The following is a 23,279-nucleotide window of genomic DNA, read 5'->3' on the forward strand; positions in this document are numbered from 1 at the left end:
GACGGCAGAGGGATTTCGAGACTTGGAGAAATCGTAGAAGGGTTTGCATGGAGCAGCGGAGAGCAAGTATGGATGGTGTGGCAGCGAGAGAAGTGAGGGTAGTGGAGCGAAGAATGAGGATTTACGCAGGTGACAAGGGTTGCCAAGGCTGCGTGGAGCTGCAATGCAGGTATGTGGAGGAGTTCACGTGGAAAAAGAAATACGCATGTGAAAGGATGCGCAAAGGAGAGGCTATGCTGGTAGCAATACAAAGGACAGACGAGTTGCAACTGCGTTTTGGATTTGATGATTGCGTGAAGGGAATGAGGTAGCAGCAATAGAAGCCTGTGTGGGGTTTTGATGGAGGAATATGGAGTTTGGAACTTCTTTTGAAACCTTAAAAATTTTAACTTCATTTGCTTCTGATGGCAATCATGAAACAATTTTCTAGATCTAAAAATGACTGAATTTGAAACCCTTGAACAACAAAACAGTGTCCCTGTAAAAAACCGATTGTGAGGCCAGATCTTACCCTCCAGGGCCTAGATCTGGCTTCCAACAAGAAACTCTTCTTGCAACCTGCAAACAAACAAAAAAAACCAGATACAAAATATGCAAGGAAATAACCCAAAATTTAACTAAATAATTACAGTATTCACAAGTTGAAGGCTCTAAGCAGCTAGATCTGCCATTATGCACAGTAATATTTTCAGAATTTCAGATTTACTATGAGATACTTTAGAAAAAAAAACTCTCATGCATTCACAAGATAAACTTAAATGATAAACCCAAGATCGACACTGGTTGGGCTCTACAAGAGAATGCTTTTCGGGAGTTGGTTGGTTCCGCCAAGAACTTCCCCAAACGCCCGTTGCTCTTCTCATTATAGATTTCCTGCACAGCTCACTTCAACCATCAATAAAGAGGGAAAAGCAGTACTAAATTCCAGATCTAATGGAGATACCTGCCATTATTTCCAGAAATTCTACTACCATTAAAACCCTAGTGAGTAAACAAGATACCTGTGTTCAACATCACTCTTCATCAATCTATTACCAATGGCTAAAACTAAATTTATGCAGAAAAATGAGACAGCTTATAGCACTTCAGGAGAGTAACGCCAGCAAAATTTCATCTCCAAAGTCTGTCTTTATTGCACAAGAAAAAATTTTACAAGAGAACTTTCTTCAGCACAAGACTCACAGATCAAATGATCTCAAATGACCCCTAGCACCCTATTTAAAGGAAAAAAATCCCAACAGCTAGTTCGAGTGATCCATGTCAAACTAATCTTGACTGTCGATGAGGATCAAGATTTCTTTTAATCTCATCCGTCGAATTTTTAAATAATATATTAAAAAATTAAAATTCTGCATTTATTTACTCAAAAATTTGACTTATTATTATTTTACTATTTTTTTAATTTTTATTTATTTATTTTTTTAATTTTTTTAATTAATTTTTTTTATTTTATTATTTTATTATTATTTTTTATCTATTTTTTTATTTTTTTTTATTTTTTAATTTTTATTTTGGATTCTCGAACTTAGCCTTTGGAAAAATCACCTAGGACCTAGGACTTAGGACTTATGAGGGGATTAAAACATTTTCTAACCCTCAAGACACTTTACATCAGGATTTTTACAATTTTACATCTCAAGGGGGAAAACCTATTTGACATAGACTCTCATAGACCACCCAATTCTGCGACCAAATATAATCTAGCAGATCAACACACTAGGATTCCCCTAAGATTCGAATGACAAAATTCATTCCGGCTTTGGGGTTAGGCTGAAGGAAAACTCTGCCGATCATGGATCGGTGAGACAAAAAACCTTCCGAAACATAGATTATCATTAGAAACTTAGGTCCACCTAAGCAATTTACATACATGACTCAGATCTGCTAAGATTATTTACAATTCACACATGCAGATTGGGTTTATAGCATAACACGATCAAGCTGATGACGACAGTCGAATGGAACGGACATATCGATCAAGCGCTATCCCTTTTGCGAAAAAGGGGGTGTAGTATGTACTGCTATGGGTAGTTGACACGTAGTGGTCAACATCTGGCTCTACTTGGGGACACATTGTTGCACTATAGGAATGTGAGAATCCAGAATCTGCATCCACGCAACACCCAACAAAACATAAATAGGGTCCATCCAAAAATCATCATATAACATTAAGCACATGAAAGATATAAGCTCTTCATTTATTAACTATCTAGTAACAAGGAAAGTAAATCTAATCTTAAAACAAAAATAAAATGTTGAAATGACAAGGAGTGGGGTTAGAAATACAATACAAAAGGATGCCCCATGGCATCAGATATCATCTTTGAAGAACAGCTTGATCATTTAGCCATTTGCAGGTAGATCAAGTGGTTCGCCATCCAATCTTCTCAAGTGGAATGAGTTTGGTCCAGCTATATCTCGAATGATGTACGGTCCCAACCACAAACTGTCGAACTTCTTATGTTTTCTTGGTTTTTCATTCTTGTGATCCCAAAGAAGTACCATATCTCCCACCTGTAAAGATCTAGATCGAGAGAATTTATCAAAGCTTTTCTTAATGTTAGATTGATTTTTACATATAGTCAAAGCTGTCCTACGGGCTTCATCTAACTCCACAATCTGATCTATTCTATTCTAAACAACATCTTTATTAGTAGAAAAATGTTGAAGGAGCTGATAAGCTGGCAATTTCAGGTGCACAGGTAAGGTTACATCCAAACCATAAACTAATTCAAAGGGAGATTTACCAGTAGCTTTCTTCTTAGTGATCATATCTGCCCATAAAGCATACTTGATTTTTCTATCCCATGATCTCTTATTATCCCCTACTATCTTCTTGATAATGGTTATGAGATTCTTGTTACTTGATTCAGCCAAACCATTACCCTGAGGATAGTAATTTGATGAATGAGATAAGATAATGCCATATTTGAAACAGAAAGATGAAAACTCTAAAGAACTAAAAGCCTTGGCATTATCAGTAGTGATCTTATCAGGGACACAAAATCTAGTAATGATATTATTTTCAATGAAATCTATAATAACCTTTTCAGTGGCATTCTTAGCAGGAATGGCTTCAACCCATTTAGTGAAATAATTAGTAGCAGTCAAAATCCATGAGTAGCCATTGCTAGAATTTTCATGGAATTTCCCGATGAAGTTAAGACCCCAATGTTGAAAAGGTGCCTCTACAATGATAGGCTGTAGGGGCAAGGCAGCAAGATTTTGTTTCCCAGTGAACAGTTGATAGGCCTGACAAGTCCTAACAAACTTATGCACATCAGAAAAAATTGAAGGCCAATAATAACCAGCTCTCAGAATTTTGTGGGCGGTAGTTCTAGCAGCATAATGACCACCACAAAATCCTGAATGAAACTCAGAGATTAATTTCTTGGACTCAATTTCATCAAGACACCTAAGTACTATGCCCTCAGGATTTCTCCACCCAAGGCCATCCTTCATAAGGCAATACTTCGTGGCTTTTAGTCTAAGAGCCCTTCTCTTCTGTGCAACTAAATGGTTAGGACATGTAAGATTCATCAAGTAATAAACAACGTCCTTGTACCACTCATGCTCTCCTAATCTTTGCAACTTCGGCGAAGATAGATCGCTAAGACAAAATAAACCAAGAGTCTTTTCGTTACTTTTAGTCAACATTTGAGCCAAACCTTGGCCTTTGACTAGCTTGGTGGGTATGATCTCTAAATCATATTCTTGTATTTTAGTAACCCACCTAGCGCGAGTCCCTAAGCAATCAGTTTGAGTTAATATATCTTTAACAGCAGAATGTGGGACGAAAGCAATGATTTTATAATAACCCACATAAGTTTTGAAGTGCTTAAGAGACTTGACCAGGGCATAAGCTTGCTTTTCCATGGTATTGTACTTTAATTCGGAATTTTGAAGTGCTCTACTCATGAAAGAAATAGGTTGTTCGTGACCATATTTATTCTTTTGTAACAAGACACCAGCAATGGTATCTTCGGAAGCGAAAGAAAAAATCATGAAATCCTTGGAATAACCGGGACTCACTAAGACAGGGGCTCTTGCAATAGCGCATTTGATTTCTTGAAAAGCCCTTTTACTGTCTTCTTGCCAAACAAATTTTACATCTTTCTTCAGAAGACTCTGAATAGGCTTATAGCTACTTCTGCGTAATTTGGAATAAATCTTCTAAGAAAATTTGTCTTTCCAAGGAAAGACTGAAGGGATTTAAGATTATGAGGAAGAGGAATCTTTTGGATTGCTTCAATTCTTTCAGGATCAATCTTGATTCCATATTTAGAAATGATATGGCCAAGTAATTTCCCTTCGATTACTCCAAAAACAGACTTAGCTGGATTCAAAGAAATCTCGTATTCTCTACATCTATCGAAAACCTGCCTAAGATGATTTATATGACTAATACCATCTTTAGAAAATACAGTAATATCATCTTGGTAAATCTCAATAAATTTCCCGATTAACCCCTTGAAGGCATAATCCATAGCCCTTTGAAATGTAGCCCCAACATTGGTTAATCCAAACGGCATTCTAATGTATTCAAAAGTACCCCATGGTGTGGTGAATGTGGTTTTATGACGATCTTCCTTTTTAACCCATACCTGATTGTACCCAGAAAAGCCATCTAGCAACGACATCATTCCAGAACCGGTTACTCTTTGCAACAAAGTCTCCATGTTTGGCAAAGGGTAATTATCTTTCTTGCATGCTAGATTAAGATTTCGAAAATCGACACAAAGCCTTATCGTACCGTTCTTTTTCCTAACAATCACTAGATTTGAACACCATGTCGAATGCCTTGATTGAGCGATAATTCCTGCTGCAAGCATTTTCGCAAGCTCTTTCTAAACCAAAGGGGCTAATTTAGGATTAATCTACCTAAGCTTTTGGCGAAAGGATTTATCATTTTCATCTTTTAAGGGGATAGTATGTTCCATGACATATTCCCTATAGCCCTCTAATTCGTCATAAGAAAAGGCCAAAACATCTCGATATTCACGAAGTAAATTAGTTAAATTTTCTCTTTCCTCCACACTAGTACCTTTACCAATTTTAACAATCTTTGGGTTCTCAAGAGTACCAATGTTTATCTCGAGATATTCGCCTGGGTCCATTTTATTTTCCTCTCTCAACTTCGTGGCATCATGCCGATCAAAGTGTTGCTCTAAGTCAACCACATTCCTAAGAGTAGGATTTATGATATGCTCATGATTAAAAGATCCATCCTCCTTAGAATCTATCCGGAAATCTTCAAATTCATCCAGACTATTAAGAAAACGAATGACTTGTTTTTCATCATTAAAGACTTGTCGATGCTCTAAGTTATCTGGAACAGATGGTCTAAATATTACTTCCATTTTGATCTTATCCTTAATTAGCTCATCAGATAACTGGAAGGTAGTAGCAGCTACGGCAAGTTCATCTGCCAAACTATTTTGCTCTCTTGGGATAGCTTCAAGGTCAAGGGCATCAAAGTGCTCCATAGTATCCCACACAGCATTTCGATAATTCCTTAATCTTTGATTTTTACAAGTGAATTTATTTTTAAGCTGCATGATAATTAAATCAGAATCCCCCTTAATGCTAAGCAACTTAATTTTCAAAGACTTTTCCAATTCAAGACCCAACAATAAAGCCTCATATTCATCAACATTGTTGGTTGCTTCAAATTCTAATCGATAGGCAAACTTGAAGATATGACCAAGGGGAGATTTAAGCACTATTCCAGCACCTTTACCATGCCTAGATGATGCACCATCAAAGTACATGTACCAAACTTTATCATTGAGATCCTTAATCTTATCATCAGGAGGAATTATGAAATTAGACATGATAGCGTAATTCCCAATGTTAAATTGTTCTTTAATTATCTCATTGTGAGCCAGGTCTCTTAGGATCTTCAACATGGAATTTTCTTTCGGGCTCTCTATTAAGTCTTACAAAACCATCACCTCTAGGAGAAGGAATCATAGAATATGACCGATTCATTTGAATACTTCCTCCTAGATCAGAGGCCCACTTTCTGGATAAAAGCATACCCCAGGCATCAGGCACATCAACAACAACAATATCCATAACAATCATGATGTCTAGGTAGACTGATAAATGAACTCGTAATCTTTGATCAAACCATGCACTTCAATATTTTTAGTATCCATGGCACATATGTTATAGTAGGGTCTAGAAACTCTTAAGTTAAGTTGTTCCATGACCCTTTTAGTCATGACACAAGCTGATGCACCAGAATCCAACATGCAATTATTCAATTTATATCCATTAACCAACAAGGTGATAAAGAAAGGTTGGTGATCTTTGTTATCTGCATCTAAGATTTGCAAATATATGGGAGCATCGTGATAGTCAACTTCCTGGGTGTTCTGTTGAGAAATATTTACTTGAGGACCCTGAATGGATTTTAGTAACTTATCTCTTTGGAAAGGTATTTTAGCAATCTCGGAGATAGGGACCCAGATTTTCGCATTGTTAAACCAACTTCCCAAATCGACATCTAATCCAGAGTTTAAACTAGGGTTAAAAGTTCGAGGGGGAATTTGATTCCCGTTCTGATCTTTATCCCTTCTCTGATAGGTTAAACCTTTATCTCTAGCAATTTCCATGATTTGTTCTGGAGAGGGTTTTTCACCATATAACTTAGCCAAAATGTCATCTTCATTTATACTAAAAGCTAATGAAAGATTCATAACGTCACGACTATTTTCCTTGACCTCCATCTAATTATCCATAGACAAAGGAAACTTGTTACCTACTAAATTTATTTGATCACATGCCCCAAACATTCTATTATCTAAAATTCTTCTAACGATGGGACAAGTAGCCTCTTCATGAAGAGCATCACAAACCGGACAGTAAGGTGGAGCATTATCGACCAAATTAGTAAGCGGATCAGGAGTTCTTTGCTCACTATATTGACCCTTCTTTTGCCAATTGTTATTTCTGTTATTATTATTTCTAGGTTGGAAATTTTGCGTTTGCGCTCTTTCCATTTGGACCAACCTATTCTGCAAAGTAGCTATCTCCTTGTTATGATTAATTTCCATGCTTTCGATCTTTTGGAGCAATTTCTGAACAGGCTCGCTTTCAGGCTCCTGAACTGCTTTTCCTTTAGGTTATTTTATTTTCGTAGCAGCCCTATCGAAACTTGGGAACTCAGACTTCCTAGATGTCGCCTTGTCCTTTTCAAGCTCTATAGCTAAGGATTGGCAATCCCTATAATCATTAAGTCTAGCACGCCTCAATTCATAAGATGGCTCAGGACTAAAGGCATCAATGTAAAAATCTCGAAGAGATTTGTCGGTAGGTTTATAGTCTTGAGGTAATTCTCTAACAATATCATTAAACCTTTTGTTAAACTCTTCAACGGTTGCATTCTCTCTCTTTTTTATTAAGCTAATAGCTTTCACGAGGTGTCTTCCTTCTCTCTTATCTCCATACTTTTCTTTAAAAGCATCAATGATCGATTGTAAGGAATTAAATGAATTCCGAGGCTTTTCTGCAAACCAATCATGAGCATCGCCCCCCAAGGTTAAAATAAAAAGAGTCATTCTAACATTCTCATGATCGAAATCAGCAGATATTGTGTACTTAGCCATCCATATACTAAAATCTCTCAGATTTGAATTAGCACTAATCGCGTTATCTCCCTGAAATCTCAACAAATTATCTATCCCAAGTGATGGAAGATCATTGGGATACCCTTGAATGTTAGAAAAATTGCAAGGGGCATATATATCCATGATGTCGTGCCCAACTAGACTAGTAAAAAGCAAATAGATATCAGAGAGGGCTTCTTGTCCAAGGTTAACAAGAAGTGTACGAGAATAGAGTTTGTGTAATCGTACCTTGAGAACCCTTCTAGTATACACTCTTGCAAATGATATATGAAGGGGAGTCACCACTCGGGCAGGAAGTGAAACACAAAAGCTCGAAAGGAAAGGACCAAGGACAGGAAAAACTATATCCCTGGCAAAGGCGCCAAAAAATGTTGTCACACAAATTGCCACGACAACGCTCAGACCGGGGGTTGTCACCCTGATCCCCAATCTCTCCATTTAAGCTGTCTCCCGCGGCTAAGGGGGGTAGACCCTATGGGACAATGGATGACCAACTGTGGACCAGTTGGGTTGGGAGACACAATAAGGGGAAACAAGGACTTGTTTGATTTTAGAAATTAATAGACCAGTGCCTTATGGAATTGATGATTAAATGATTATTTATCAAATGTTGCAGAAATATAAACTCATTAACAATCATTCACCATCAAATAACTCAAACAAATATTAGCTTTTACCAAATGCGAGATAATCGATAAATGCTCGATGGCTTAACAATATTCCAGCAATTAAAATTTGAAAGATCAAATGCTTTAAATAATCACGTAATTTTAAATGCTAACCAGTTATCACTTCATATAGCTAATCTTCAAATGAACATTTAAGCATGTTTAACCACATAAAAAAATGATACATATTAATCCCACATCAAAATTTTAGGCTCAGCAGAACAGATATATTGCAAACATGACAAATCCTTGAGCGACTAAATCTGGCAAAATATTTCCAAGATTTTTTGTATTTTTATATTTTCAAATAAAACAAAACTAGGCTAAGCAAGAACTAAAGGCTAAATAAATGAAACTTAAATCTAAAAAAATCTAAAAGCCTAAAGATTATTTTTTGTAATATTCCTAATTAGCCCTAGCTAATTGGAATATTCGATTTTATCAAATTTTTCCTTCTATAGTTATTTTGTAAATAAAAAAGTGAGAAAGGGGGACATAACTCACTTTTAGAACAAAAAGTCACTTCCTAGTAGCACAACGTTGTGACTTAAAGGGGGAGCCAAGGGGGCCAAAGGGGGACGCAAAAATGGAGCCCACGCAGACACATGGAGGGACTGTGCAGGAGGGGAGGAACACATGGAAAAAGGGGAATCACGCAGGAGGAGGTGAGCCTTGGGATTGAGAGAGGCAGAAGATATAAAAGAGAGAGGAACCCCCTCATTTTGATCATTGAGTTATGTGCATTTGTGATATTCATTTTGGCTTAGAGCACGCTGGCTGTTTAGCTAGTCTGCAACACTATTTAGTGCATTGAGTTTCTTCGTTCGGAGATCTCACCCTTAGCCCCGGGGGACTTCGAGTGCCTATTTGGGCAAGGTATTTTCATTGGCATTTCAGCAGCAGTATCTTCAGCATTTCAGCAATAGCTTTATCAGCGTTCTGGAGGACTGCGCAGTTCTGGGAGAGGGACACAGTTCCTTTGAGCAGGAGTTCTGGTTGAGGGTTTGCAAGAGGTTTGTGTTGTGAGGATTGAGTAAGGGATCAGCCCTTGTATATTGGGGAGTTTTGGCAGGGGTTTCAGGTAGGTTTTTGGAGCATCTCATTCAGTGGCAGCGCAGAGCAGTGAGGAACTGCGTAGAACCCCAAGGGGGTGATTTTCGGGGGTCGTCCATTCCACGAGAGCTTTCTGGGTTTTTCTGGGTTTCTTGAGTAGAGTCTGATTCCAGAGTTTCAGCTTTTTTTAGGAGGGGAGCAGCCCCAAATCCACATTTGATTTCTAGTAGCAGCAGCAGCACAGCAGTTTCCCAGTAGCTTGGACGCAAATCAGAGAGGGGCCATTCCTTTGCTATTATGAGTGTATTTCTTCACTTGCCTAGTGCAAGTAGAGGTGCCATCTTCCTGATCACCTCCTGTACTCATTCTATTACTCAGTATAATAAAATGGCTTAGCATTCTCTCTGCATTTCTTGTGTATCTGCTTATGGTTTATTTGATATATACCGTATCATTGTTATTTGTATCTCTTTGAGAATTCTCAGCTATTATACCACTTGTGTGTTTCTATTACACTCTTAGACAGAGTCTAGAAAGGGCCAAGTAGCCTCTGGATCTCGTCCTCTTTTTAGAGGTGACATATCTGGTAAATGCCCTCCCAGTCCATCTCTGGTTGGAGTTTAGTTGCGTTTGAGGTATATTCCTAATAAGGGATATTACATTGGTATCAAAGCATAAATATGGCTCAGCCTGTGGAGCTAGCAATCTATGACACCGAGGGAAAAACCCTATATCTGTTACAGAGGTCGGAGATACAGGGTACTGGGCGTACGTTGGAGAACACCTACGGAGAGGGAGACTGTGTTCCGGTGGTGGACGCAGAATAGGAGGAGCCTGTGGTGGACACAGAAAAGAGGAAGTCTGTGGTGGATGCAGAGCAGGAGGCTCCAATGGTAGATGATGACGGGAAGAGATTTGCGGATATTCTCCCCAAATCAGTGCAGGATCTGTCGAGGCAGATTGAGGTGATGGGGTAGAGATTCACAGTAGTAGAGGCCAGACAGCATGAGAGCCCACGGGTTTTCCAGGTTAGTGAGGGATTGGGTGCATCCCACCATTTGTGAGAGCAGCGTGATACTGCGCAGCAAGTCGCCTCACATGCCCCTACACGCTCTACCATGCCCACTTTCTTAGGATCAAACACGGGGGCTGTAGCCTAGCAGGAGGCAAAGCCTGGACATATGGGTGATTATTTTGCAGAGTACCAGGCCTATGGGCAGGAGTTCAGGGAAGCCCTCTCATTCCGTGATTTTGTTCAGCTCCAGCGGGATAGTAGACCCCGCGACCATCACAGAGGGTACCGGCATTATCATGATGGTGACACCCATCGTGCAGCGAGTAGATTCCACTTGCCTACATTTGATGGTTCATCAAACAGTTCAGAAAATTCTTGGGTGGAGAAGTTGGACATTTATTTCCAGCTTAACTAGATGTCGGAGATAGAGGTCATCAAGGTGGCAACATTGCATTTGGATGGTGAGGCCCAGGATTGGTGGTTTCATGGGATGGTTACACTAGGACACTCCATGGTGACGACATATGCCGAGTTCACCAGGAGAATGATGGAGCGATTTGATCGGAGGGATCCAGAGCAGCATTTTGTTGAGCTGACAAGGCTCAAACAGACAAGGAGCCCAGAGACCTACATTGCAGATTTCTTGAGGGTCTCAGTGATGGTGCCAGATCTATCCACAGCATGGAGGATCTATATGTATGTTGAGGGGTTAGCAGAGCCACTTCGGGGTCTAGTCAGATCCACTAGACCAACCACCCTTCAGGATGCTATCAGCAGGACCCAGGACTTACGGGATGTCTTACCCAGGACCCGGACACCTTACCCCCAGAGACAGACTTTCTAGTCTAAGGGGAAGGATGTGAGGATTTCACCTCCAAAGGGGAATCCAGGACGAGTGCAGATTGACGATGATGTCAAGAGGGAGCTGAAGAAGAAGCGGTTGTGCTTCACATGTCAGGAGCCATGGGCACCAGGACATAAATGTGTCGTTGGCAAGGCACATTTCATTGAGGTTTTCTCCAAGACCAGTGGAGAAGAGGATGACGAGGATGATGTGGAGGTAGGAGATAGCCATGACGTACAGAGACCTTTTCCACCTCCACTGCTAGCAGCAGGTGGTGCATATTTTGCACCCACCGGAGGAGCCCTTGCAGCATTGCGAGGAGTTCCCAAGTATCTGATGCTACGCATACGAGGGACGGTGTGTGGCCAACGAGTGTCAGTTTTGGTTGACAGTGGGGCGACCCACAACTTCATTGATGCACAGATGGTTGAGCGGAGAGGCATACAGACAGAGAGCTTTGATGGGTTTTCAGTCTTGGTCCCAGGAGATCAGACCATGACATGTGCTCGATATGTTCCAGAGCTTTCAGAGACAATGGGCACCTACACATTGACTGACCACTTTTTCTTGGTCGATATTCCGGACACCAACATTATACTAGTTGTTCAATGGCTTATCAGTATAGGGAAGGTCACGACATATTGGAAGACCCTAGAGACGGAGTGGGATGATGAGAAGACAGGGAGGCATGAGAAGATACGGGGGCAGCATACATATCTGCCTCATACTGTTTCGGCTCATCGGATGGAGGCAGTCTTTCGAAAGGGAGACATAGAGTGGGCAGTAGAGCTATGTGCATCAGAGGCAGGGACTACAGGGCAGACAGTGCCCTTGGAGATACAGTCCATCCTTGACCAGTATACCATAGTATTTGGGGAGATTCCGCCGGGTCAACCACCGAACCAGGGGTTTAAGCACACTATTGAGCTTGAACAGGGCATACAGGCAGTGATTACTACCCCCTATAGGCATCCCAAGGCCTATCGGGATGAGATAGAGTGGGCCATTCAGGAGTTGATGGCTCCTTGGCACATCTGACCGAGCACGAGTCCTTTTGTTTCTTTTGTGGTGTTGGTGAAGAAGAAGGATGGTACATTGAGGATGTGCATTGACTATAGGGCCCTGAACAAGAAGACACTGAGAACAGGTACCCCATACCCAGGATTGATGAGTTGATGGACAAGTTGAGAGGAGCATAGTTCTTCTCAAAGATTGATTTGAGATCAGGGTACCATCAGATTCGCGTGAGGGAGCAGGACATTCCCAAGACCGCCTTCAGGTGTCACTATGGGCACTTTGAGTTTTTGGTGATTCCCTTCGGGCTAACCAATGTCCCAGCTACATTCCAGTCTTGCATGAATCACATCTTCCGTAGTCACTTGAGGAAGTTTGTGTTGGTGTTCTTTAATGATATACTCATTTACAGCAGGAGTTGGGAGGAGCATCTCCAGCACATTGAGATAGTATTACGCATCTTGGAGGAGCAGCAGTTCTATGCTAAGCTCTCCAAATGTGAGTTCGGGTTGACGGAGATGTTATACTTGGGACACATCATTGGATTGGATTGAGTGAGGTTCCATAAGGAGAAGATCAGGGCCATCAGAGATTTTTCGGAGCCGAGAAACGTGACAGAACTTCGAGGATGCATTGGCATTTGTACTTACTACCAGAAGTTCGTCAAGGGTTTCTCACAGCTTGCTGCACCCCTAACAGATTTGACGAGGAAGGGGGATTTCAGTTGGTCGGATACAACGTAGCGAGCCTTCAACAAGCTCAAGGAGGTTATGAGCAGTTGCCCAGTGCTTGCATTGCCAGACTTTACATAGCCATTTGTTTTGGAGTGTGATGCGTTGGGAGAGGGGATCGGCGCAGTATTGATGCAGGGAGGTCACCCTATAGCCTTTGAGAGTCGGAAGCTCCTTCCACATGAGGTGTTGTATTCTATATACGACAAGGAGATGTTGTCCATCATGCATGCATTGGCTAAGTACCGGCAGTATTTGGTGGGTAACAGGTTCAGGGTGAGGACTGATCACAACAGCCTCAGGTTCTTTTTGGAGCAGAAGCAGCTACAAGAGAGGCAGCAAAAGTGGATCAGTAAGATCCAAGCATATGACTTTGACATTGAGTAAGTCAAGGGGAAGAACAACGTGGTAGCAGATGCCCTTTCATGTAGACCAGCCACGTTGTCTCTTATGAGCTTGGATACAGATTGGAGGGCTCGACTCTCAGTAGAGTACTCCAAAGACAGGTTTGCATGTGAGGTTCTGGATGGACTAGTGGCAGATGACAGGTACAAGGTGATCGATGAGATCATCTATTACAGGGATCAGATCTTCTTGACTGAGGGGTCTCAGCTCAAGAAGAAGATACTCCAGGCATCACATGATTCACCATTGGTTGGCCATCAGGGGTTTACCAAAACCTACAGGGCCATTAGAGAGAGGTTCTCCTAGAAGAGCCTCAAGGAGGATGTACTCCAGCATATCCGGGAGTGCGATTTTTACCAGAGGAAAAAGGGAGAGATGAGCCATCCCATGGGTTTATTGCAGCCTCCTCCCATTCCGGAGGGGAAATGGGAGAGCATTTCTATGGAATTCATCACAGGATTGCCCATGGTACAGGGCAAGGATTGATCTTTGTCATCGTTGACCGACTGACAAAGTAGGCACATTTCTTTGCCATATCCGCACACTACACAGCTGCACAAGTGGCCGAGCTGTTCTTCAGGGAGATATTCAGGCGACATGGTCTTCCTAAGACCATCATCAGTGATAGGGACAACTGTTTCATGGCAGGTTTTGGCAAAAGCTTTTCCGGTTGGTGGGGACGGAGTTGACTCCGAGTACTAGTTATCACCCACAGACGGATCGGCAGATAGAGATAGTTAACAAGTGGCTGGAGGGCTACTTGCGTAACTATGTCAGTGGGCAGTAGCGAGCATGGCTGAAGTGGTTGCATCTGGGGGAGTATTGCTACAATACTTCACATCACATGTCCATTGGTATGTCACCATTCTATGCCTCATATAGGTATCATCCTATATCTTTTGTTGACGTGATGTTTGGTGATAGTAGGGCTCCTAGAGCCAAGATTTGGATCCAAGAGAGTCAGGATATCCTCCGAGCTCTCAAGGATAACATGGATACAGCGCAGAACCAGCATAAGCTATATGCCGACAGGGGTCGGGTTGAGAGACAGTTCGAGGTGGGAGACATGGTCTACCTACGATTACAGCCATACCGACAGTCATCACTGAAGCAGAAGGAGGCTGAAAAGCTCAAGCCCCGCTTTTATGGGCCATACAGGGTGATACGCAGGATTGGACAGGTTGCATATGAGTTGGAGCTGCCCCAAGGCAGCAAGATTCATAACATTTTTCATGTATCATGCCTGAAAAAAGCATTGGGGTAGCAGGTGACAGTGACGGATGAGCTACCACCTATGGATGATGAGGGGCATTTGGTATTGCAGCCGGAGGCTATCATTGATACCAGGGAGAGTGTTATAGACATTTTTGTGCCCTACAACTCCAAGCATGAAATATCCATAAACCAAGGGCTCCTAAGTCCCTAAAAGTGTTGTTCTAACCCCTAAAGGAACAAGGTCAACAGATTACAGCTTCTCCCAGAAGTTCTCCACCAGAAACTGCTCAGAATAAGTCAAAACAGGATCATTTCAGCTGCTCCACTGGCTAGGTGCGTTGCATTGCACCTAAATACATTGTGAGGGTGCGTTGCATTTCAAAATTACCTTTTGTGGGGTGCGATGGGCGAGAAATGACAAATGGCAGTGTCATTCCGCGAGGTGGAGAGACAATGGAAGCTTCCAGAATCTTCTCCTGAGACACTTGCCTCACTGAATTCGACCAAGGATGAGTAAGAGGCCTTCAGTCTCCAAGTGGAAGCAAGAACTGACAGAGAGAAGACACTAATCAAATCACAAGCTGACTCATCCTCCTTACACATATCTATATATGGATCCCTCATCTCAGAGATCCAGAGGCTGGAATTTTGCATATTGTAAGGAATTGTTGTTGGTTTTTGAGACAAACATCAGAGTATTGGGTGATCTATGCTTTGTTTGAGGTGAAGAGGGGCTTCTTTGCTGGGAGGTTGATGCTGGGTCAGGAACCACCGGTTGTAACTCCTCCTGGATCTTTTCTTGTTTATCAATAAAAACTATTTGAGTTTTTCCTCCATGCTTTTGTATCATTGATGCTTGTTACATTTGTATGGTTAACTTAAATTTGATCCTAAGTTGTTTATGAATATAGATCCATGTCTTTGTATAGTTTTCTTCTTCTGTGATCTTACAGGTACTTTGTGGAGCTGGGCAAGTAAGGGAGAAGGTAGCTGGAGACTGTCAAAGAAGAGAGGGATTGGATCAAAGGATTAGCGCAAGACACAGGTTGGTTCTTTCTATTCCTCTCTATCTATAGTTCATAAAGGAAATACAAAAGTAGTTTTTCTCTGTTTGTTTCTAAGGCAGCTGTCACACCTTAGTGGGATAGAGCAGTTCTAAATAGACACTTTTCCCTGTAACAAAATGGCGACTCCGCTGGGGAGCTAATTAGTTTGTTTGTGTATCATTCTTTGTTGTTTGTTTCATAAACTTATAAGTAGCATTCGAACTGCATTTGCCATAACAAATGCAAAGTAGACATCTGCTGCTTCAATCCATTCACTGGATCTGTTTATGATTTGAACAGCTGATTCACAAACTATCTGATTGCCCTTGTGATAGCTCTTAGATCCTCCTTAGATCTACCCCTGATTGTTGAATTACTGATTGCTTTTACTCGGCCAAAAACCAAAGACTAAACTGCAAACTGTGACCCGGAACCCGGACAGATTCTCGTTTCTGGCCCAGTGCAGGTACTGTTAAGAGATCCTGAATTTCAGCGCACTTCCCGAAAGGGCAACCTGCGCTGCATTTCAGTTTCTCTGTGTTACAGGTGCGCTGATCAGACTAGCCCTGTGCAGCTGTGGTTCTTGTGCTTCATTCTTTCCAGTTTTGTCTCTGAATTTTGCTGCCTGTGATCAGTATATGTCTGTTTAAAACCCATTTTCCTTGTTGTTATTCTGCCTCCTTTGTACAAAAGAACTGTAGATGTTTTTGTGTGTTTGTTGAGTCATTTACAGTTTTCCATTGCAAAAGTAGAATAGTCGTACTGTCGTCCTTTGATTTGAATCTGTCGCAAGTGTCGATTTCGATCATAGGAGAAATTTTGATTGCTATAGATGGTCGATTATATTATTACTATTGCCTTTGGTCTGAATTTGTGATTTTCTAGTGTCAAGAACAAGTGTTCATTTCAAAATCGTAAGGTGTCGTAATCATCTCTATTTTTTATTTCGAAAAAGAGCTTGTTTATATTTGTCGCTTGAAAAGAAATTCAGATTTGTACATCAACTTTCTTTTTAGCATCAATACTAAGAAAGTCGAAAACAAATACATGCATGTGCATTTGCATATAGACAGTCCGTTTGGCTTGATTTAGGAAAGTGCATTTACGGTGTGCTCTTTGCTCTTTGTGAAAAGATTGTGTCTTTCTTTTCCCCTAGTAGCTAGGATTTTCATTGCACAAAAGAGATAAAAGTTTGTTTATCATCTTCAGATTGCATTTTAGGAATTAAATCTACATCTCGTGGTGAACCCAAAAGGCAAACTTCATAAGCAAGATCAACTTAAAATAAATTCAATGAATCTAACAACGCTTTGGAACTTAACGCACAACATTTAGAGGTCTAGGCTGGAGACGTATTCCGGCGTCGTAAAACCTGGTAACTGTTGTTCTCGCTAATGGTTGGGTGATTCCTCCACTTTGAGACGATAAGTGCCAGTACGGACTTGTGCTCCCACGTACAGTCGAGTATATTTTGGGAGACCCCTATAGGCTTAAATCCTTTATCCATAGGAAGCCGTGTCTGCCGCCATATCGATCGCAATGCACTGAACACAGCATTCGGGAAGATTGACTGTCGTACCATAAAAAGTATTCTGCAGTTTTGCGATTGGTTTGGTACTCCCTCTACCTAGATCTCCAAATTAGTCCCTTTCGTTCCTTTTCAGACTCCTTAACGGAAAAGGTCCATCTAAGCACTTGTCACTTCAGGCTCATTAAAAATCGAAGGAGACTAGAGTCATCTTTTGTTTTTTCTTGACTCTTAAAAACTGAAAAAACAAGTTGTGTCAAAGCGTATAAAAATTTATTTTAAATAGAATATTCATTACCCTTTCCTACGTTGATCTTGGGTTGAGAAAATGGAGTCTACCAACCAAGGAATTCCCCTTGGAGGAAATCCTAGTCCCTTCTCCTCTTGGGGAGATGTTGGTGCACCCCATATGGCCACATTGTCGCTTCCAGGACTGACAATTGGTTTTCCTGTATGGCTCTTCTCAACCTCTGTCATTCAGAACACCACTATTCCTGAACAATCGAATCAGCAATTAGACGAGTCCAGAGTTACCCACCAACCTTCCACTTCCTCTAATTATTCCTCTCCTCCTTCCTCTTCGCTTGATGGGGCTGGTAAAGCCAAAAGTCAAGTTCCTAAGGAGAAGGAAAAGAAGAAGAAAGAGAAGAAGAAGAAGGAGCTGAAAGCGAATGGGGGCAAACGAGTGTCGTCTAACGAAAATCCACACACTGCGACCAGGCCTAAATCGCCATGTGTCATTTGCAAAGGAGACCATTTTCACAGAGATTGTCCCTGCATCCCTCAGATTTTAAGGGACTGGTCTCCTCGTTTGCACAACTCGGTGTCGTCAACCTCTGATGATCATGTTGAAAACACACCGTCAACTAGTGAAAGTGAAGCCCCAGGACAAAAAGGAAAATATAGATTTCCTTGTAAACTGTGTAAAGGCGATCATGTCGTTCATCGTTGTCCCTTCTTAGACGAAGCTAAAAGAGTTTTGGATGATCGTCCGGTTTCACCGTTACGACTTCCTCCTGGATACAAAAAACTCTTGCTGAGTCCGTCACTAGTTGAAAATCCGGCTGACCCGCTCAGGTGGTCGACTGAAGCATCTATCATTGAAGATGAACCATCTGAATCCACACCAGACGAAAGTCAAAAGGTCGAGGCGGCAGTTGACCCGGTTTTGCCTTCAGAAGTTCCATCTTCAGATGATACAGTCACTGAAGAGAACAAGGATGACACCGTCCAAATTCTCTTCATAAACACAGACTCCGACGAACATGGGGGCAATTTACCCATTCCTTTACCGCAGGAAGGAAGTTCGTCAGAGCCGTACCCGGCCGTCTATTCAGTCCCACCTCCAAGCAACCTAGTTGTCTCCTTCGACTGGAATCAACTAGGCAGACCCCATTTACCAGCTAGCGTACCATTCCAAATTATCGTTCAAATATATAGAATGGTTATGGCTGGTACCATCATAGATGAGGGGGCTTCTGTGAGTATCCTTTCCTCAACTGCTTGGAAAGTGCTTGGTTCGCCATCGCTTTTGCCTGAGATGAGAAATCTGACAGGCTTTGATAAAGGAACCAGTCGACCGTTAGGGATCCTTCCCGATGTGCCCATAACATTGAGAAGGAAAACAGTTCACATGAACGTAATGGTAGTTCAAGGACCCCTGGATTACAATCTACTCCTTGGACGAGACTATATTTATTGCATGGGAGCAATTGTCTCCTCACTCTTTAGAGTAATGTGTTTTCCGCACGAAGGAAGAGCGGTCAAGCTCGTAGACCAGCTTTCATTTCCCAGATCACGCATAGCAAATAGTCATATACCATCCCTAAATGGTCTTTTCACGCAAGAAATGTCTCAATCTCCAGTCCGTCCTCCCGATGAGCGCGAGTGATTCGGAGGGACATGACTGAAACCTAGGGGGCATGCATCCTGGTCTGCTTCGGCAGGAAAACTTCGGGTATGGGGTAGGTTTCCGTGAGAGAATATGACCTCTGTACTCTCGTCCGTGATTGGAAGGGGGAGTTGGACTGGAACAAGATTCTCTTGTCAAAGTTATGTGAGGTGGCGAGCACCGCCGCTCACCTTTGTTTATCTCGGTAGACATCGCCAGAGAAGTGTTTTGTTTGCGCTGTGAATAGAACAATCTTTGGGTAACCTGTAAGAGGTAGGCCTCTCTCGGTAAAACAAATGTTTTAACGGAATAAAGAAGGGGTAACCTTGAAACTCTGTTTTATACCTGGGGGCATGCAAACCTTTTGGAGTGCAAGCAAAGAGCAATCATTTATCTGTTTTTTGGATTGGTCGTTTCCTAACTTGCATAAAGAAAGGATGTGGGGCAAAACTCTAAAAGTTGTCGTTTTTATATGAGACATTCTTATCATATGACTGGATTAATCGAGCAGTGTTACCGCAAGGTTCAAACTCGTTAAAAAATAAACCCGCATCGAGCAGTTTTAGCACATAGATCAAGCTCGTTAAAAAATAAACATAAGACATGAGCAAATGTTTCCACCCGCATTTAATCTCGTTAAAAAATGAACTATTCCCCGGTAAATAACCACCGTGAATGTAGTACTTCAGCCATTAAAGCCTTGGTCGTGTTTGCACCGTCACCTCCACTTTTTCATTGGCCGATCATTCACCTCCATTTGATTGTTTACCCATTTTGAGAAACAGCTGCGAAGAGTGATTTCATTAGCCATCCTTGTGACACTGTTGTGATTGGAAAATTCCAAACCTTACCTGGAATCAGCTGCTACCCGTTTTATCACTCGTTCCTCAAAAGACGAGTCTCCTTTAAGCTCTTTTCAACTGACTCGTAAAATATGAAAAGATTGTCGAGTCCTTGGCCTTCCAGCTCGTTAAAGGGACAAGAAGTGCTATCCCTCATCTAGATTTTAATCTTTTTGGACCTGAGGGATTATTGCACAAAAAGATCGAGCGCTTGTTTTGTTCGGCTCGTTAAAACTATCAAAAATTCATCCCTTTTGTATTGTTTTATACTTTTTCGGACTTAAGGGATTAGATGACGAAAAAGGAATTTTGGAGTTACCTTTACGTTCCTTTTCAGACTCTCTAAAATTGAAAAGGACCGAGTTATCTTTGTCGTTAAACTCGTTAAAAAGATTAATAGCGACAAACTTGTCTTTAGACGAGAACGAGTTTCACTATCGCTAGGCTCATTAAAACATAGCGATGGGTTTGCCCGAAGGGCAAATTATAGAACAAGCATATGTTATCCTCCTCAAGCTTGACAAAAATAAAGAGGTACTGGTTAGCAATGACTAGGGAAAATTTGGGAAGAAAACTCAAAGAATCTTTGTTGGTAGCAAGTCGCTCTTGAACATGACACTTCCACTCCGTGTCCGAGTCGGGTTGGGTTGTTTCATTCACCGGTCACATCACCATGGTCACGCCATACCATCCACATTTGGGGTTAATGCTACCAATCCATCACATCAGTGTCGCCGATATGTTCAAGAGAAGTCATCCAGAGAAGTCACCTGTGTCTCACCCACTACCATACATTATATTCCATTCTTTCATGACCGCCACCCTGAACCTTATATCACCAGATCATTTTCACCTCCATCAAAATCATTTGCTCCGTTCCGTGTCATTGATGTGGGATTCATTAAGGCCCTCCTGTGACGGATCACTTCTTGTCGACATCAGCTCATTATCCAAGAAGTTGATCTAGGGACACCCCATTCAGTACTTTGAAGCTTGCATGCCTCAATGGCAAGTTTCTCACTTCCGGCGACAGGTTTACATCAATGACCTTCGACCGAAAGAATTTGCATGGTGTTCGACGCCAAGTCCTTTATTCACACCACGTGGATTGTACTGCAGTACCTTGAGGATCATTATCATTATCGGTGATTCCTCTCGCGCTTGTTAACAGTTTACATCATTGACTGGTAATCAAGCGATGTCTTTCCATGTTCGACTTCAAAACATTTCTCACATGGATCGACTTGTACTTCGAGTAAAGATCGGATGAGATTGAAGACCCCGGATCTAGTTTCATCCATCCGGGTTGCGATATATATTCAGGGAAATAAAGACATCAAATGTACAGCATTGCAGCACAAATAATCATCCTACCAAAAGGATGATGGCTCTATCAGAATCATCAGTCTACACTCAGACGATTGTCTGTCCTATGTACATGAAAATGAATTTATAAAGCTGAGCATGGGAATGCCCGCCTCAGCTAGATCATGAAAACAGTATGAAGATAATGTATTGTATTGTATCTTATTACAGATCTCCTCCCAGCATTGAAAGAACTTCGGATCCTCATAATAAAGCATTTCACCCGACACCAAAAGGTTAACGGCCTCATATTTTAGGGGGCAACTGTTATAGACATTTTTGTGCCCTACAACTCCAAGCATGAAATGTCCATAAACCAAGGGCTCCTAAGTCCCTAAAAGTGTTGTTCTAACCCCTAAAGGAACAAGGTCAACAAATTACAGCTTCTCCCAGAAGTTCTCCACCAGAAACTGCTCAGAATAAGTCAAAACAGGATCATTTCAGCTGCTCCACTGGCTAGGTGTGTTGCATTGCACCTAAATACACTGTGAGGGTGCGTTGCATTTCAAAAGTCCCTTCTGTGGGGTGCGATGGGCGAAAAATGACAAATGGCAGTGTCATTCCGCGAGGTGGAGAGACAATGGAAGCTTCCAGAATCTTCTCCTAAGACACTTGCCTCACTGAATTTGACCAAGGATGAGTAAGAGGCCTTTAGTCTCCAAGTGGAAGCAAGAACTGACAGAGAGAAGACACTAATCAAATCACAAGCTGACTCATCCTCCTTACACATATCTATATATGGATCCCTCATCTGAGAGATCCAGAGGCTGGAATTTTTCATATTGTAAGGAATTGTTGTTGGTTTTTGAGACAAACATCAGAGTATTGGGTGATCTATGCTTTGTTTGAGGTGAAGAGGGGCTTCTTTGCTGGGAAGTTGATGCTGGGTCAGGAACCACCGGTTGTAACTCCTCCTGGATCTTTTCTTGTTTATCAATAAAAACTATTTGAGTCTTTCCTCCATGCTTTTATATCATTGATGCTTGTTACATTTGTATGGTTAACTTAAATCTGATCCTAAGTTGTTTATGAATATAGATCCATGTCATTGTATAGTGTTCTTCTTCTGTGATCTTACAGGTACTTTGTGAAGTTGGGCAAGTAAGGGAGCAAGTAGCTGGAGACTGTCAAAGAAGAGAGGGATTGGATCAAAGGATTAGCGCAAGACACAGGTTGGTTCTTTCTATTCCTCTCTATCTATAGTTCATAAAGGAAATACAAAAGTAGTTTTTCTCTATTTGTTTCTAAGGCAGCTATCACACCTTAGTGGGATAGAGCAGTTCTAAATAGACACTTTTCCCTGTAACAAAGAGGCAGCTGCAGAGTAGGACGGTCCGAAAATTCTTGGTGAGGTGGAAGAATTTGTCAGATGAGGATGCCACTTGGGAGAATGAGAAGATCTTACAGCATCAATCACTTTAGTTGCTTGAGGACAAGCAATATTTTTCCGGGGGAGACTGTAATATTCCTAATTAGCCCTATCTAATTGGAATATTCGATTTTATCAAACTTTGCCTTCTATAGTTATTTTGTAAATAAAAAAGTGAGAAAGGGGGACATAACTCACTTTCAGAATAAAAATTCACTTCCTAGTAGCACAACGTTGTGACTTAAAGAGGGAGCCAAGGGGGGCAAAGGGGGACGCAGAAATGGAGCCCACCTAGACACATAGAGGGACTGCGCAGGAGGGGAGGAACACGTGGCAAGAGGGGAATCACGCAGGAGGAGGTGAGCCTTGGGATTGAGAGAGACAGAAGCTATAAAAGAGAGAGGAGCCCCCTCATTTTGATCATTGAGTTATTTGCATTTGTGATAGTCATTTTGGCTTAGAGCACGCTGGCTGTTTAGCTAGCCTGCAGCACTGTTTAGTGCAATGAGTGTCTCCGTTCGGAGATCTCACCCTTAGCCCCGGGGGACTTTGAGTGCCTACTCTGGCAAGGTATTTTTGTTGGCATTTCAACAGCAGTATTTTCAACATTTCAGCAGTATTTTTATCAGCATTTTGGAGGACTGCATAGTTCTGGGAGA

This window comes from Pinus tabuliformis, chromosome Q (genome assembly GCF_031772625.1).
Source record: "Pinus tabuliformis cultivar Carrire ecotype Pingquan chromosome Q, CPIR1, whole genome shotgun sequence".
Classification (NCBI taxonomy): domain Eukaryota; kingdom Viridiplantae; phylum Streptophyta; class Pinopsida; order Pinales; family Pinaceae; genus Pinus; species Pinus tabuliformis.